Source organism: Pseudorca crassidens, chromosome 10 (genome assembly GCF_039906515.1).
Source record: "Pseudorca crassidens isolate mPseCra1 chromosome 10, mPseCra1.hap1, whole genome shotgun sequence".
NCBI classification, from domain to species: Eukaryota; Metazoa; Chordata; class Mammalia; order Artiodactyla; family Delphinidae; genus Pseudorca; species Pseudorca crassidens.
Window position 1 is genome coordinate 21468238 of NC_090305.1, and position 15697 is coordinate 21483934.

The 15697-nt window shown below is 39.7% G+C and overlaps 2 non-coding genes across 2 annotated transcripts; both read right to left on the minus strand.

Annotated features, from left to right (window-relative positions):
* Nucleotides 1–4598: 4598 nt before the first annotated feature.
* Nucleotides 4599–4670, minus strand: TRNAQ-CUG (transfer RNA glutamine (anticodon CUG)). The gene has a single exon. It is a non-coding gene; the product is annotated as a tRNA-Gln (tRNA).
* Nucleotides 4671–10918: 6248 nt separating this feature from the next.
* Nucleotides 10919–11000, minus strand: TRNAS-AGA (transfer RNA serine (anticodon AGA)). Its single transcript has one exon. It is a non-coding gene; the product is annotated as a tRNA-Ser (tRNA).
* Between the last annotated feature and the right edge of the window lie 4697 nt (nucleotides 11001–15697).

Genomic DNA, 15697 nt, shown 5'->3' on the forward strand with positions numbered 1-15697 from the left:
GTAGCAGCTGCTCCCTCCATTAGCATAAGTAGCTGCATGGAACTCCAGCTCTCTTCAAAGGATCAAATTTTCTACCAGAAAGTGTATTCATATTAAGAAAATTTTCTTATTCCTTGACATCATTTAGACAAATATCATGCTATGGCGGCAAATTGGCAAGTAACACTTCCTCCTCAGTCTGGAAGGGCCCCTTATTCTGATGCTCTGCTAGAAGAAACCTAAGCAGGAGACATCCTGAGAGACCAGCTTCCTGATCTGGCAGCTTCTGATGGGGATCCTTGAGATACACACACTCAAAACTGAGACACACTCTAACATTTGTTGCAGAATTATGAGTATAACCACGATTTGAAAAACTTGAAATGACCATCAGTTTTAAAAATAAATTTTTGGGACATCCATATAGTGGAAGATTCTGAAATTTCTAAAAGATTTCAATCTTTTAGAAAACTCACAACTATTTGATTTGAAGGATTGTCCCACCTATGTCAACACTTTTTTATTTTCCTGCATCCATATGCAAGAATAACTAGGGAACAGACCTCAAATAAAACAGCTCCCCAAACCTTAAAAACGTGAAAATTCATGTTACAAATTTAAAAGACTTATAAAACTGTGCTCAGTGTTCTTTCAAAATGATTTTTAAAAAAGAAAAAAAAATACAGTTAAATGCTAGTAAGCAAGAAGGGGTGGAGAAGTCTTCATTAATTCTAACAATCTCTAAATGACATTGATTATTTGAGAAACAAGTTTAAGGTGAATGCTTTCACTGTGGAGTGTATTGAACAAGACAGATGATTAATCCAACTACCACTTGAGGCAAATATCAGCTCTCTAGCAACATCAATAAATAACCAATAAATCAATAAAAGACATTGTTCTGCTATTCACTTACAAAACTTGATGATTACTTTACACTGTAAAAAGCAACAACAACAAAATTAACTCATAATCCTGTAACCCAGAAACCAGCACTAGCAACGTTTTGAAGTATTCCTCCTCTACTCCCAATATTTCATATGCAAAAGTTTTGCATAGTTGAAGTCATGTTCTTTGCATCCTGCTCTTGTCAGTGAACATTATAAACATTTCCCCAGATCAATTACAAAGTGTTCCCAGATTTTGTTTTACTGGCTTTGTAATGATCTATTACACAGATGAAGCAAAAATATTTAAACACTTATCTATTTTTAAATACCTGTTTTTTGCTATCACAATGAGAAATAAAAATAAAGATTTTTATGCAGTACGTGTTTTTCTTTGTTAAGATTAGTTCCTTAAGAGGGTGCTTCTCAGACTTCGGTGGGCATCAGAACCACCTGGAGGGCTTCTTGTTAATACAAATTGCTGGATCTCCCGGCTTCTGCTCTCCCCGCTCCAAGCAAGTTTTTAATTCTGTAGATCTGAATTCAAGCCCAAGAATCTGCATTTCTCACAAGTCCCCAGGTGGTGCACACGATGCTGCTGGGGACAATAACTTTGATAAGACCGCTCAAGGACAACAAACTTGAAAATAAATTTACTGTGTTAAAGGTTATAAACTCCTTATGAATCTAAATGGAGGTATATAGCAAGCGCCATGGTAGTAAGACCAAATAATATTTGCAAGACTACAGTGAGGGGAGGATTGTTTTTACTGTCCTAGAGAAAAACATGTTTTTTAACTACCAGAGGGACAAATTCCAGCCTCGTTCATGGAGGTCACATTCCTTTTGTATCTGAGATTCTCTTTAAATCTACTAGTTTATGCCCTGGGGACGCACTTCCAGTCCTGGAACTCAGAGAAAGTCCTTGGTTTTGGAGTCCTTGACATTTCCATAAAAAGGAATCTAAGCCAAGTGTCCCCTTCATCATCCCAGTCTCATAAACCAGATAGTCTCTGACTCAAGAATCAACCTTATTAATTTAGCTAGATTTATTCTGACATATACATGTTTGCATTTCTTTTTGGCGCTATTCTGCGTTGAGAATGTCTTCCTGCGGAATTCGGATCCCTGGAAAACCTGTATTCTGCGTTCCTCCCTTTCCCCCGGGCTCCGGAGGCTGAAGGCTTCGTTCGCTTGGGAATTGTCTCGCGTCCTTCACTAGGACAACATAAGTGACCTTCAAAGGAAGGGGTCCGAGACCTCTCCTGCCTTGTCTTTTCCAGTTAGGACAGAAATTGCTCGCCCCCCACCCCGCCCCCTCATTCCGAACTGTCGCCGCAGTCCAATTTTAATCGTTCTTTTGGAAGCATGTCAGTTTGATCCATGGAAGAGATTCCTGATTTAGATTTTAAACCTGAAAGTAAACACAGATGACTCCCCACCCCCACCCCCGCCATTTCTCGCACGTTCCCTTCATTCGAGTTCCTTCTCGCGTTGGTATTTGCGACTGGAGGTTGTTTAGAGCTCACTCTAAACTCAAAGCTCCCCTTCAGCAGGTTCCCGAGAATTAGGTGTGATCGTGCGTGTCCAAGATTATCACCGGCTTTTGGACAAGCTCCAGCGTCTAAGAAGTTCGAGTCGCTTGTCTAGGAGCATTTTATTGAATTACATCACCAGCTGGCTCTTGATTTGCTCTAGATGAGCTCATTCATTCTCGAGGGAGTGGCCTGGACAGAGCTAAGAAACTTTTTGTTGCCAGACCTACTGTTGGGGAACGTGCCACATATCCACCACTAGTTTTCACTTTAGCCCACTAAACAGTCAGTAAGTTGGTAGTTGTGGCCGAGTGGTTAAGGTGATGAACTTGAAATCCATTGAGAGTTTCCTGCACAAGTTCGAATCCTGTCGACTAAGATTTTACCAGGAACTCTGCGTGGTTAAACACGCCTGAAAGAACATTGCAGTCCCTCTTGCTACTATAAAAGCACAGTGATATTCTCCTACTGTTGATTCGTCACTATGGTCAACCAAAGGGCTGTCGGGTTTCATAAAAAGTAGCGAGACGGACCATTTTTGTTGAACACTTAAGATGTGATATAAGCAAGAGCTCCATAATATTTATATCTCCATTTGGTATTTAAACTGTGTGATGGCAATAAATGTATGCAGTAAAGATAGAGTTACAGTTGCAGAATAGAGGCGTTTTTTGCATTTTCATCTGGGAAAGAAAATTTATGTATCAGTAAATACAAGAAAGATAAAGCAAACTTCAATTCTGACCAAACTAAAAGTGATCTGTGCAGTATATGAATGATGGAGCATGAAGAGTAGATTCCACATACTGTGAAGGTCGAAGGGCTGTAATGAGACCATAAGCAGTGTTTTCCCAGTACAGCATTTGCAAAAAACAAACAAACAAACAGCGGTGCATAGTGTTTCACAGTTAGTGGCACTGTGAGAGAGAAAACCAACACTCTGGTTTTGAACAATGAAATATGTTTACATGTGGAAGCAGGAACTTCACAGAACTCATTTATTATGAAGGAGAATCTACATGTGAATGTTTGGATAAGCAACTTACACATGGGCAATGTTAAGAAGAAGCAGACAGTGAATAAGATCAGTGTATGGGGGGAGAATCTCCATTGTGAGCACACTTGGAGTTAGTGATATGTGTTGGTTGTGAGAAAAAAATTTTGCTTAAAAGTTCCACACACAACCTGGTATCATAAAGAGACTATTTGTGTGTGTGTGTGTGGGGGGAATCTTCCCAGCCCCTAGTCCATGTGAAATGCCTGCAAACTTCTAATTCAGGAAAACAAAACAAAACAACTCACACTTCATCCAAGACAAATACTATACTAAAAAAAAAAAAAAAAAAATTTCCTGAGACCTGGGCAAAATAGTACAAGAACAAATGAAGAAAGGAAAACTTATATACAAAGAATGTAATTAGTAAAGAAATCATTCATTAGCATAAGTCACTCATTTTATCTGAGAAAAAGGGATGTTTGGTGTTTTGTGCATGGCACAATGACCAGACGAATATTGCAATGAAAATATCATTATGGATTCCCCCCCAATTTTAACTTGAAGCGTGTTAAATCTGTAGATATTTTTTAAATGTAATAATGAGTCTTGCATGCCCTTTTACTTAGAGTCAGCTACTTTAAGATATTCCATATTTAGATCTGCCCCCCCCCCGCCCCACCGTGTCTGTGGTGTCTGTCTGTATTTAGTATATATAAAGCACTTATATATACTGGGTTCAGTGGCCTTGTGGATGGGGTGGAGTGCGTCAGAAATTGTGCAGGTAGAGGTCATGGGCAGAAGAGTAATTTGCTATTAACTGTATATTATCCAATACTATTAGATTTATTTATTTCCCGTATTTGAAATATTGAACAATTTCAAATATTCTTTTTAATGTGCACAGAAAATAAACTTTATTAAAAGAGCGTTATTGCTTTTTATTAGAGTTGGTTTTCTAGTCGCAGCAGAGTGCAGAGGTTTTGTTATCTTCCACCTGTACTTACTTCTGATACTTCTTTTATTTCTTATAAAATGAATTCCATTAAACCAGAATGGAATTCCACTTCTGCCTCCTCACTCAGATACAGATATGTTTGGACTCACAGGAGCTCACAGGAGATATTAGAGGCAAAATTGATAGCGGTCTTTTAGGTGGACAGTATTTTCCGGGGGAAAACAAGTGAAACGAAAGGACGAAGCAGGTTCCACCGAGACTTGAACTCGGATCGCTGGATTCAGAGTCCAGAGTGCTAACCATTACACCATGGAACCGCACACGAAACGCTTCCCCTCATAATTGTCCATGATATGTCTTAGTAGCTCTACTGACATCATTTAGCTTAAACAATCAAAATTTTTAGTCTACGTCCACTCAGGTCACTTTCGAAGAAAATCCTAGGGGATTTAATTTTATTTATTTTTACTTTTCATCCTATTTTTTGCCAAGGAACCCATAGTGTCTGCCCCCTACCATTAATTCAGAAACTTGGCGATCCTAGCCCTCGCTTTCTTCATTAAGAAAAACAGAGTGAGCAGTTCTTATATACACCAGCACTGAACTGAACGCCTTATATCCATTATATGATTTAATACTTAAAAACTCGCTGAAACTTTTTTAGTCTTTATATAGACGGGAAAACTGAGCCTTAGAAATTTCTAGTCTTTTATCTGCACCTCTGCTCACTTTCAGCCATGTGATATTTTTCCCCACAGAGATTATGTAGTTATCAGGTCCATTGTCTCTAGGAAAACAAGCTTTAATGTGTTAATTTCTGGCACATTCACAGAAGAAACCTTGAGAAAAGCTATGTTTTCGAGAAAATGGAAAAGGTATGCTTGAAGAAAAAGTCTGAATTTTGTCACCTGTAGCGATCTGTAAGGGACGCGATATTTCAGGATCAGAGACTCATCATACTCGCCTTCATCAAGAAGAAGGTGCCCAGTGAAGGCTGCCAAATTGTACTAAAGACTTTGTGGGGTGTTTTTGTTTGTTTGTTTGTTTTACTGCTATTCCATAGACACCTTTTTCTTAGACCCAGCGCGCTTCCTTAAACACTAGGTTTCTTGGGCGGTGTCGGTGGGTCCCTCCGCGTCTACGCAGCCAATAGAGCCCCTGACTCCCTTTCAGCTCGCCTGGCTTCTCGCCTCCTTTCGGCTGCACTCACCGAGGCCTCCCAGCAGCAAGTTTCTGTTGAGATTTCCACAGAGCTTTAGCCGAGCTGCGCTTTGGAATTTGTGTTGGTGGAATTCTGGGGACGCTGGCTCCTTTCCCAGCACTCGTCCCAGTGGATGTGTATATAGGCATTCTCCTACGACTGCATAATGACTTCTAACTCCATGGAAGGACATCTGCCCCCTTAAATGAGGCGGCGCAGTGACTACCCGGGGAAAACAAATGTCCGCCCTCAGGACTGTTCTGAGAGTTCAGTGACAGAGGCCTCTGAGATGGCAGCGAGAACGTCGCCACGTACGGCCCTCCGCCTCTCACTCACAGCAGATTCCTGCTGTCTGGTGCACTCGCCCACGCGGCGGAAGATAACAGAATGGAACTCTCCTGCTAACTGAGATGAACAAAATTGCAAAGAGGGCCCACTTCTCCTTCCAGCAGTCTCAGTGTTTACAAACAAACACACGAGGATCTTGCAAAACATCAACCCCGTGTAAAACCCTTATAGTGCGGACCTTCTAAAGGCTATAGGAACTTGTACCAGACCCTGAGTTGTGTTCTCCCAGCACAACTGCATATGATCTTCAGCGCGTGAATAAAGTATTATCCTGTAACTCACAAGAGCACAGAACAAAAACCATAGCCAAAGGAAATAATTTTAAAGGGAATGTAGAACTAACGCTTGCAGAGTCCAGAGATAAAACCTCCCCACCTTTCCTAAATAAGCCATTCTTTCAGGCCGGGTGATAGACGATGTCACCTCTTTGTCTAGGGCTACTATATATATGTGTGTGTGTGTGTGTGTGTGTGTCTGTGTGTGTGTGTGTGTGTGTGTGTGTGTATCAGAAAATCAGGAAGAAGGAATGGGATAAGAAGAAATTAGAAATGAAACAAAGAATTCAAACAGATTTTTTTAAGTTCTTATTGTGGAAAAAAGTCATTAGATTAGCACCTGTTTCAAATCATTTGTTTAGCTAGTTTTACTGAATTCCTGTGAAGGATCGGATGCTGTGCAAGGTGCTGGAGGCATAAAGATAAACAAGATAAGCGCGCAACCCCTGTCCTTGTGGAGATGCGTATCTACTAGGAAGGGAGCTCTATCAACGTGTACATAAAACAAAGCCTAGCCAGGAATAGGTTGGAGAAAGCGCTTGTAACCCAGACTAATGGCACAGGTATGATGGAAAGCTAAAATACAAATAAAATGGAATTTGGTTTGCACAAGAATTAATACTGCTACTCTGCAGAAAGTGCTGTTCCATGATCTTCCATACACAAAATGTACAATAAGAGTGCAGCACATGGATCCTAATTGTAAAAGATGGAGTGGTTTATCTTGGGCAGCAACAATATAGTAATATATAAAAGAGCAAATAAAGAATAAGCTCCATAATGGACTTAGAATTATGGCTCAGACAAGCCCCATTGCTGTTTACTTTTAGGGGGACATGCCAGCATCAGTATGTGAATGTGAAAACCAAGTAGGGCACTGCTGGTGAACATAGGAGCTTCTGGTGGGGCTTGTATCCTTAATATATTGGTGAGCATTGGTTGCCATGAGGGAAAAAGGCATTGAGCCCATGTAGAAAAGCTGCTTGTACTAGTTAAAAAGAAATTGCTTGGGGCCTCATGGCCACCAAAAGGCATTTAATGCATTTTTCAAAATCAGAAAATTAAGTTGGCATTTTCCTCTCTCTCCCTTTAATAGATTGTGAAGTTATTAGAGAAGACTTCTAAAACCTTTGTTTGTTTAGCAATCCATGGCAAATGGAATGGAAACTTAGGCACTCTCTCACACCAAGATGAACCTAGACACAAAACACAGCACTTAGCAAACCATACCAGGGAATTCACAAAATTATTGAAGACTCTATGACTTAGGCTAAGAGTTTCTCCTTTATATCATGTGGTCTAATTGTAACTATTAAAAAATGAAATCACTCAAGTAAAATTAGGCATAAAGCTGCTAAAGAAACATCTTTAAATTCAGGCTCCACGATTCATTAGCCCGAATATTGTAACTTACGAGGCAAAGTTACACACATGCCTGAGGCTGAGATTCTAGTCAAACCAGTTCTGAGTGCCCCTCTCATCTCAGAGTGGTTGGTTATGGGATGTGGGTTCCTGACTATGCAGTTTTGAGAAGCCAGAGTCAGACATCTCTAGGTCAGGACCAGTGGATGGAACCAGGTTCATTTTTAAGCACAGGGTGATCAGAATCTGCACTGCAGCTTATCCTCAGTCTTTATCCAGAGTTTCCCATGAGACAAATTATGTTTGAATTACATTTTCCTCATTTCTTTTGAGGAAGGAAACATGTAAATTTCTAAGAAGCAGCATGTCCCTAAAGTCTCAATGGATATTCTAAAGCTTGTATAAATTAAATATAAGTTTTTCCCGAGGCTTTTCTTGTTGCAGTTGTCCAATTGGAGGGAGCACCTGGTATCTCCAAGTCCTAGCTGTTAAATAAATCATGCTCTATGCAGAATTTCTTGCTTCTGAAAGTTTAAGAAATGGAGAAGAAAATCCAGAAACTGATGGAAGTACAAAGAGCAATATAAAAATCACAGTCATGGTGGGATAGTTTTGCACAATACACCTCTCTGAAAAACTAATTAAAAGCACACATGAAAAAATAGCCATAAGACAAAGGAATGCAATTCATATAATATACATACATATATAAGGAACAGTGCATATACCAACTTCTGGATTCCAACTTTTTCCAAACACACATGGAATTATCTCAAACTTGACATTTTACCAGACCACAAAGCAAGTCTCCAAAAACATAACAGGGTTAGATACATGCTATTATTTCAGAAAATAAAATTGTGCCAAAAATCAAAACACAAAAGTTAAAATTTGTATTTGTTTACAAAATAAATATGCTTCTAAATAAGTTATGGTTTAAAGACCAAATATCAATCAAAATTAGGAATTATTTTACATAGCATTGTAAGTCAACTATACTTCAATAAAAATATTGACAAAAAAAGAAAGAAATTAGGAACCATTCTGAAATAAATGATAATAAAATAGTATATGTCAAGACGTATACTGTGCAGCTAGAAGGGTATTTAGAGGGTAAGTACCCTAGATATCCTAGAAGGGTACCTTAAACACATATGTATAAATAAAATAAATGCTAAGGAGTAATTAAGCATTCGTTACCTGAAATTAAGAATCAGCCACTAATTTAATTCAAATGAAACACTAGGGAAGGAAATAATGAAGCAAAGAGCAGATAGTAATGCAATAGAAAATAAATACAAAATGGACTCAGAGTGTTCATCGAAAAGAAAGCACAGCTAACACTTTTAGGAGTGGAAATGGACTATGTTGAAGACAAATCACCCAGTGAGTTTGTGTTCATTAACTCAAACAACAAAGACACAAGTGGCTGTGGAGAAAGCTTTAACATTTGACTCCTAGGGACTACTCAGGCTGTAAGCTCCAGGAGCGCTCATGGAAACCCTATGGCTTTCTGAAGAAATCTTGTGACAGTCACATACTTAAGGTTTAAAATGTATGGTTGCCTTATGAGTAATGCATTTTTTTATGAGTAATGCATTTTAATGCAAAAATTAAGTAATGCATTTTGAAAATGAAAAATAGCCAACAAAACTAACAACAAAAATGGTAATCTCTTTTTGATTTTTTATTGTGACAAAATATATGTAACATAAAAATGACCATTTTTAAGTGTACAGTTCAACGGCATTAAGCATATTCACATTGCTGTGCAACCATCATCACCATCTATGTCCATAACATTTTTCATCTTCTCAAACTGAAACTCTGTATCCATTAATTAATAACTGCCCATATCCCCCTCCTCCCAGGCCTGGGCAGCCGCCATTCTACTTTCTATCTCTATGAATTTACTCTAAGTATCTCATATAAGCAGATTTATACAGTATTTGTCCTTTTATTACTGGCATATTTCACTTATCACAATGTCTTTAACGTTCACTCATGTTGCAGTATGCACCAGAATTTCACTCCTTTTTAAGGCTGAATAATATTTCATTGTATGTATACTTTGTATGTATGTACATTTTGTTTAACCATTCATCCATCAATGGACACTTGGATTGCTTCTGTCTTTCTGCTATTGTGAATAATGCTGCTATGAACATGGGTGTACAAATATCTGTTTGAGTCTCTGCTTTCAGTTATTTTGGGTATACCCAGAAGTGCAATTGCTGGAACATATCATAATTCTATTTTTAATTTTTGCAACTTCATTGAGATATAATTGACACATAACATTGTGTAAGTTTAAGGTGTACAACATAATGATTTGATATATGTATATATTGCGAATGATTACCACAATGAGGTTAGTTAACACTTCACCAAAAGGAGTATGAAGGTGGCAAATAACACCCAAAAGGATGTTCAGCATCATTAACCATTAGGAAATGCAAATTAAAATAACAATGAGGTATCATTACACACCTATTTAAATGGTTAAAATTAAAGATACAGACAACATCAGTGGCTGGTGAGAATGAGGAGCAACTAGAAATCTCATTCATTGCTGATAATAAAGTACAGCCACTCTGGAAAACAGTTTGACAATTTCTTATAAAGTTATACACTTGCCATGTACCCCAGCAACTGCACTTCTAGGAATCTATCCAAGAAAAATGAAAATGTACATACGCTAATGTTAATAGCTTTTCCCCCCACAATTGCCAAAAACTGGAAACAACCCATATGTCCTTCAATGGATAGGTGAAGAAATAAACTGTGGTACACCCACACAATGGAATTCTATTCAACAGCAAAAAGGTACAAAATTTTGATATATGCAACAACTTGCATAAATCTCAAGGCATGTTGTATCTTAAGTGAAAGAAGCTAATCTCAAAAAGCTAATGTTACATTTTGTATGATTCAGTTTCCATAACATTCTCAAAAAAGTCAAACAAAGCAACAGAAAACGTATCTGGTTGTCCAACTGTTATGTACGGGATTAAGAGGTGACTATAAAGGGATAACACAAGGGAGGTTTATGGATTGATGGAACTGTTCTGTATCCTGATTATAGTAGTGGTTACAGGAATATATGCGTATAATTTCAAAAAGCCAATATTACTCTATGACAAAATTCTTAATAAAATAGAAATAGCTTAACACTTTCACCAACGTGTTATTTTGGGGAGGGTTTTGGGGAGAGAAAACTCGGGCACCCTTGAGCCTTGTACAAGGATGGGAACGGGGAATTACTAAGGCTCTACTGAGGCTCTACTGAGGGAGTAATTTGCTCTCTCTTTGTTTTTCGCCGGAAGCACGTTTTTGCCAGGTTGGAGCAGGTGCACTCTCCGTAGGTTAAAATTTCAATCGCAGTCGGCAGGATTCGAACCTGCGCGGGGAAACCCCAATGGATTTCTAGTCCATCGCCTTAACCTCTCGGCCACGACTACTGGTATGGGAAGGGAGGGGTCTCACTATAAAACGATATGTGGTAGATATAAAGATAAGACTCCTGTGTAGATAAAAGTGTGTGCAGCGAGTTGGGCAAAAACACTAAGATGAATGAAAGCTTGGGGAGGGAAGTCAAACTCTCTCCGGCAGCCCCGACATTTAGGAGAACTGGGATGATAGTACTCGCTGTACAAGTATCATTGTTCAAAGTTCAGATCAGTTCACCAATTAGCGCCTGCCTCCCTCGCGGATGAGTTGGTTTCATGCTGGGTGCTGGGGTCTCCGAAACAGGAACCAAATTTACTCAGCACCGAGGTGAAATCAGCGTAATCCTACTTTTAGGCGTGGTGGGACCAACACTTCTGCTAGAACTTCTAGCCTGCTCGATGAATGATACTGTGCACAACGGGTTTCAGGGAAGGAAATGCTCCCGCTGATTTGTGTCTAAGGTGGGAGGAGAGAAAAACGACGTTGAAAATCTCCTCTGGATTCCCTCACTCGTTGTTCCTAGGCTCCTAATTTAGGCCCAAAGTATTAATCTCACTGTGTTTGGGAAAGTGCTTTGCAGATGCAAATACGCTTTCACTTTCCACACACATTAAGAAGAGGCATTGCCGGTCCATGAGTTTCATTTTCTGTGAGAACATAGCTGCTTTCTAAAAAATGGATTACGTGTTCAGTTTTTTGGGGGCAATGCAAGGGCTCGTTTTCTCTAAATGTAACTCACACTGCACGTTTCCCGTTCTCCTTTTTACATTTGTAACTCACTGGTTCCTTCAGCAGAATTTCCAGATGCTCTGCAGAAACGATTCAGAATAGAATGGTTAAAAGCAGATGCTGGATCCCAAGATGCATATATAGGTCCCCATTTTATGACCAACAAACTGTTAATGTGTAAGAGGTGAGAGCTGTTGAATACGATGTATCCTTGAGAAAGCTGGTAGGTAGTTGCTTGGATTTAATACATTATATTTAACCAGAGGTAACAAAGTGTTCTTTAAATAGAGTTCTATTCAATTCAGATATCACTGAGAAAGCCTTATGGGAGGGGTAGATCTAATTAAATATCAAATAATTTACTTTTATCTATATCCAGAAAAGATCAATAATGCCATGACTGACAGAAGAAATCTGGTCATGAGAAGCAAGTGCATCACTCACTCTGTGTGCTCATAGATTCAGAGCATTTCTAATGTGTTTTTCCATTGGCAATTTTTGGAAAATTCCCAACCATGTGCATTAAGAGATTGCCAAATATATTTAAAATCTTTATCTTCTGTCCCTGTAGGAGTATTTTTGGGGCAGACCTGTGTCATGAGGGTTCCTAAAACGTTTTTTTAAAGTTACAATTTTTTTGTTATGAAAATAAAGGCCCATAAAAGATTAGTTTATCAAAGTATGCATACAAAATAATTTTAAAAGTCTAATTAAATATTAGCAGGTGATGGAGGGGAGAGACGCCTCCATGGATTCTACAAACTTCTAACTAGCATCAATTATTCAAGAAACAAACTCAAGGCCCACGTGATTGTGAAGGGCATTGAAAAAGACAGTTGCTCAAACCAAATACTACTGAGGTAACATTCAGTAACCTCAAAGTCCTTGAGTCTACGTTTAGAGAATTCATCTTTCTTGTGCCAAGTAAAATAAATTTCTCCTTCTTGAGAAAACTTGGGTAATGATGACTAACACACTGGGGGTCGGGGGGGCATGGAGAGAAACCAGCAACAGCAGCACTTTGGTTTATCTCTCCCTCAGTATTTTGAATGCAGAAAAATGTGGATAGTTGAAGTCATACAGGATATGAATTGTGTCAATATCTTCCAGATAGAAACCACCAGGAATACATATGCAGTTGAACAAGTTGGGCATAGAGCTCCTTGTAGCAATTGAGAACACGGCGGGGAAGCATGGGTACATCCTAGTATAAGAGTACTAAAAAGTACTCAAAGAATTTAGTCTTGTGTTGGGCGATTTGGGAAAAGAGTTAAAGAATCAGGACTTTGTTTTAGATTAAATGTTGTCTGGAAGTAAGGGGTGATTCTGTGATTAAATAGCTTAAATTTAGGATTAGGATTTAAAATCCTATCCTGAAGGAAGGAAGAATAGAGCAATGCTAAAACTATGATTGGCAAAAAATCTTAGTCATTTTTTGGCATGTGTATTTACCAAGATGAGGTTTGGGGTCATTTTTGTGGTTTGAACAATGCTTTTGTGCAAGTGTGTGTGTGTGTTTCATGTTTGTGTTCGTGTTCAGGCATGATTACAAAGTGATCTTAATTTTGTCTTGATCAACCATGGTCATAGAATGGCCTTGTCTGACATTGGTGCTCTGTGAAATTGTTTCTGTTCAATAAAAGAACATCAAGTCCTAGCTGATAGTATCAGGTCAGCTCCCAAATGTCAAGGGCTGCTTTTATCTCTCTAAATTGTGTATTTTACTAATTTAATTGAATATTATATCAATATTTTTTCAGGAGCTTTCTAAATGTTATTTCAGTGGCTTTGTAATGTTCCATTATTCAGATGAAGTAAGAATTAATGAAATATTCCCCTTTGTTGGACTCCTATGTAAGCTGTGCTACTGTTATCAATGTTTTAAAAATACCATCATTGTTTTTGTGCACCAAATGTTTTTCTTCCCTTAATATTAATTTCCTAGAACAGTGTTCTACAAAACGAATTACTGATTCAAGTGTTATCAAGCTTAAAATTAGCTGAAATGACTGTATTTGGTAAGTGCTATGGTTTCAGGAACAAATAACATCTTGTGAGATTATAAAGAAGGGAATAATTACTCCTGTTACAGCAGAGGAAAAGAGAAGCTGGTGAAATTTAACTACGAATGAGAGTTTGGGAGATATGGACTTGAGAAAACTTTTCCCTTGTAATCTGAAAATGTGTTGGTATTTACTTGTGCCCTAGCAACACACTTCGATTCCCAGAATGGGGATTGGGAATCTAAATTAACTGTCCCTTCCTGTTTCCCACTGGCAGGACGCTGGCTCAAAATCCTCCCTCATGGACCACATAATCTCTAAACCCAGAATCAACCCCATTTATAATAAAACTTAATTCTGCATAGCTTTATTTACATGTTTCTACCTGTCCTTTGAGCTTTGTGCGCGACAGAACTTCTGAGCGGGTTGGAGACCGTCCCTGAATCCTCCTTTTCAGTAAGGAAGGGAGCTGGTCAGCTCCCCACCGACTCTTAGCCAGCATTCCCCCCACGGGAGACTTCGAATAGTCCTTTGGGCCAGGGGAAGGGCAACCCAGTTTACTGTTATCAAAGTCAGTTACCGGTTAGCTGTGAAAGCAAACGCAGACGACCCCGATTCTTTCGAGTGCCCTTCATTCCGGGTCCTTCTCCCACTAGCATTTCCAAGTCTGAGGCTGCCTGGAGGTGCCACTCAGCTCCGGCCCGCGTCTCCCCAGTTCCCGAAACTTGGACTTGAACCGACACGTCCTCAAAGACAAGAGGCTGGAGTATAAACTCTGTGGTCAAGGAAGCTTGACCAGATCTACCTCCCACCTCCCCAGTCCTTAGGCTGCCGGAAGGAGCTGAGGAGCTAAGGGAGTGATGCGCGGCGTGGTCCTGGGAAGAAGCCGAGCATTGGGAGAGCAACCACGGCCCGGAGGAGAGGATGCGGGAGTGGGCTGCGGGTGTGAACGCGCAGGCCCTCAATACCCAGGCTCCTAGGCTCTAGGGCTGCAAGAACTTTTTCACTCAACTCAAACTTCAGCTCTGGTCTAACACGTCCTTTTTCTGCTTTGCGTTTTTGCAGACAGTCGGTTCAGAGATCGCGTTTTGTCTTGTAATTTTCAGAATTATTTTCATTTCTGAAATAAAATGGCCTGAGCTTTCTTCTCTTCCTTCCACAACCCTCCTCCAGTTCCTCAGATCACAACCACTCGCCTGCTCCGGGTCAACAAACCTTGGACTCTCCTGCACTTGAGTTTCACCCTTAATGACCTCACCTGTAATTCATCCCTTTCTGTCCTCAAAGACATCAACCCACGTGACCGACGGTCGCTAAATGAGCCAGTGCGACTGGACCATACGGTGTCACAGAAAAGCGGCAGCGAATAAAAAGGCGTCTTTTAATCTCAGCGCAGTCACCAAAAGAAAATTCCCGAGTTAGAAAACCTGCGATCTTTCCAAAGCTCCCTGGACGCATTTAAAAACTGTAGTCCTCTCCTTCAAGAGAGAGGGCGACAGTGGGATTGCGTTGCTCCATGAGCCCATTGGCAAAACAACATACGAACTCACCATTTTCAAAAAGAACACAAGTACGAACAAGAAGGGCCCCCAGATCGAAAGAGAGAACTCCAAACTGGAGGAAAGGGAGTGGTGGGGCTGGCCACATATTTACAATATCTCCCAACGTCATTTGCTGGAAGTTCCTCAAATTCCATTTTTGCGAAGTCAACCGTCCCGAGAGTGGACTTGGAGAGACCAAATGAAACTGGACAAACTATTTCTTATTTCATGACAACGAATGACATTAGTCACTGAAAGGCTCAGAAATTCCCCTATGTTGGGCACTGCGTGTCCCTTGCACTGTCTTATTTGTTTTTGTGTTTCTTGAACTTTCACGGTGACTGGAACAGATTAAATCTCCACGAATTGTATTTATTGATAGGCAAATAAATAATCACCAGTCTTTGGGAACCAGCCAAGCCCCATGCATTGTCA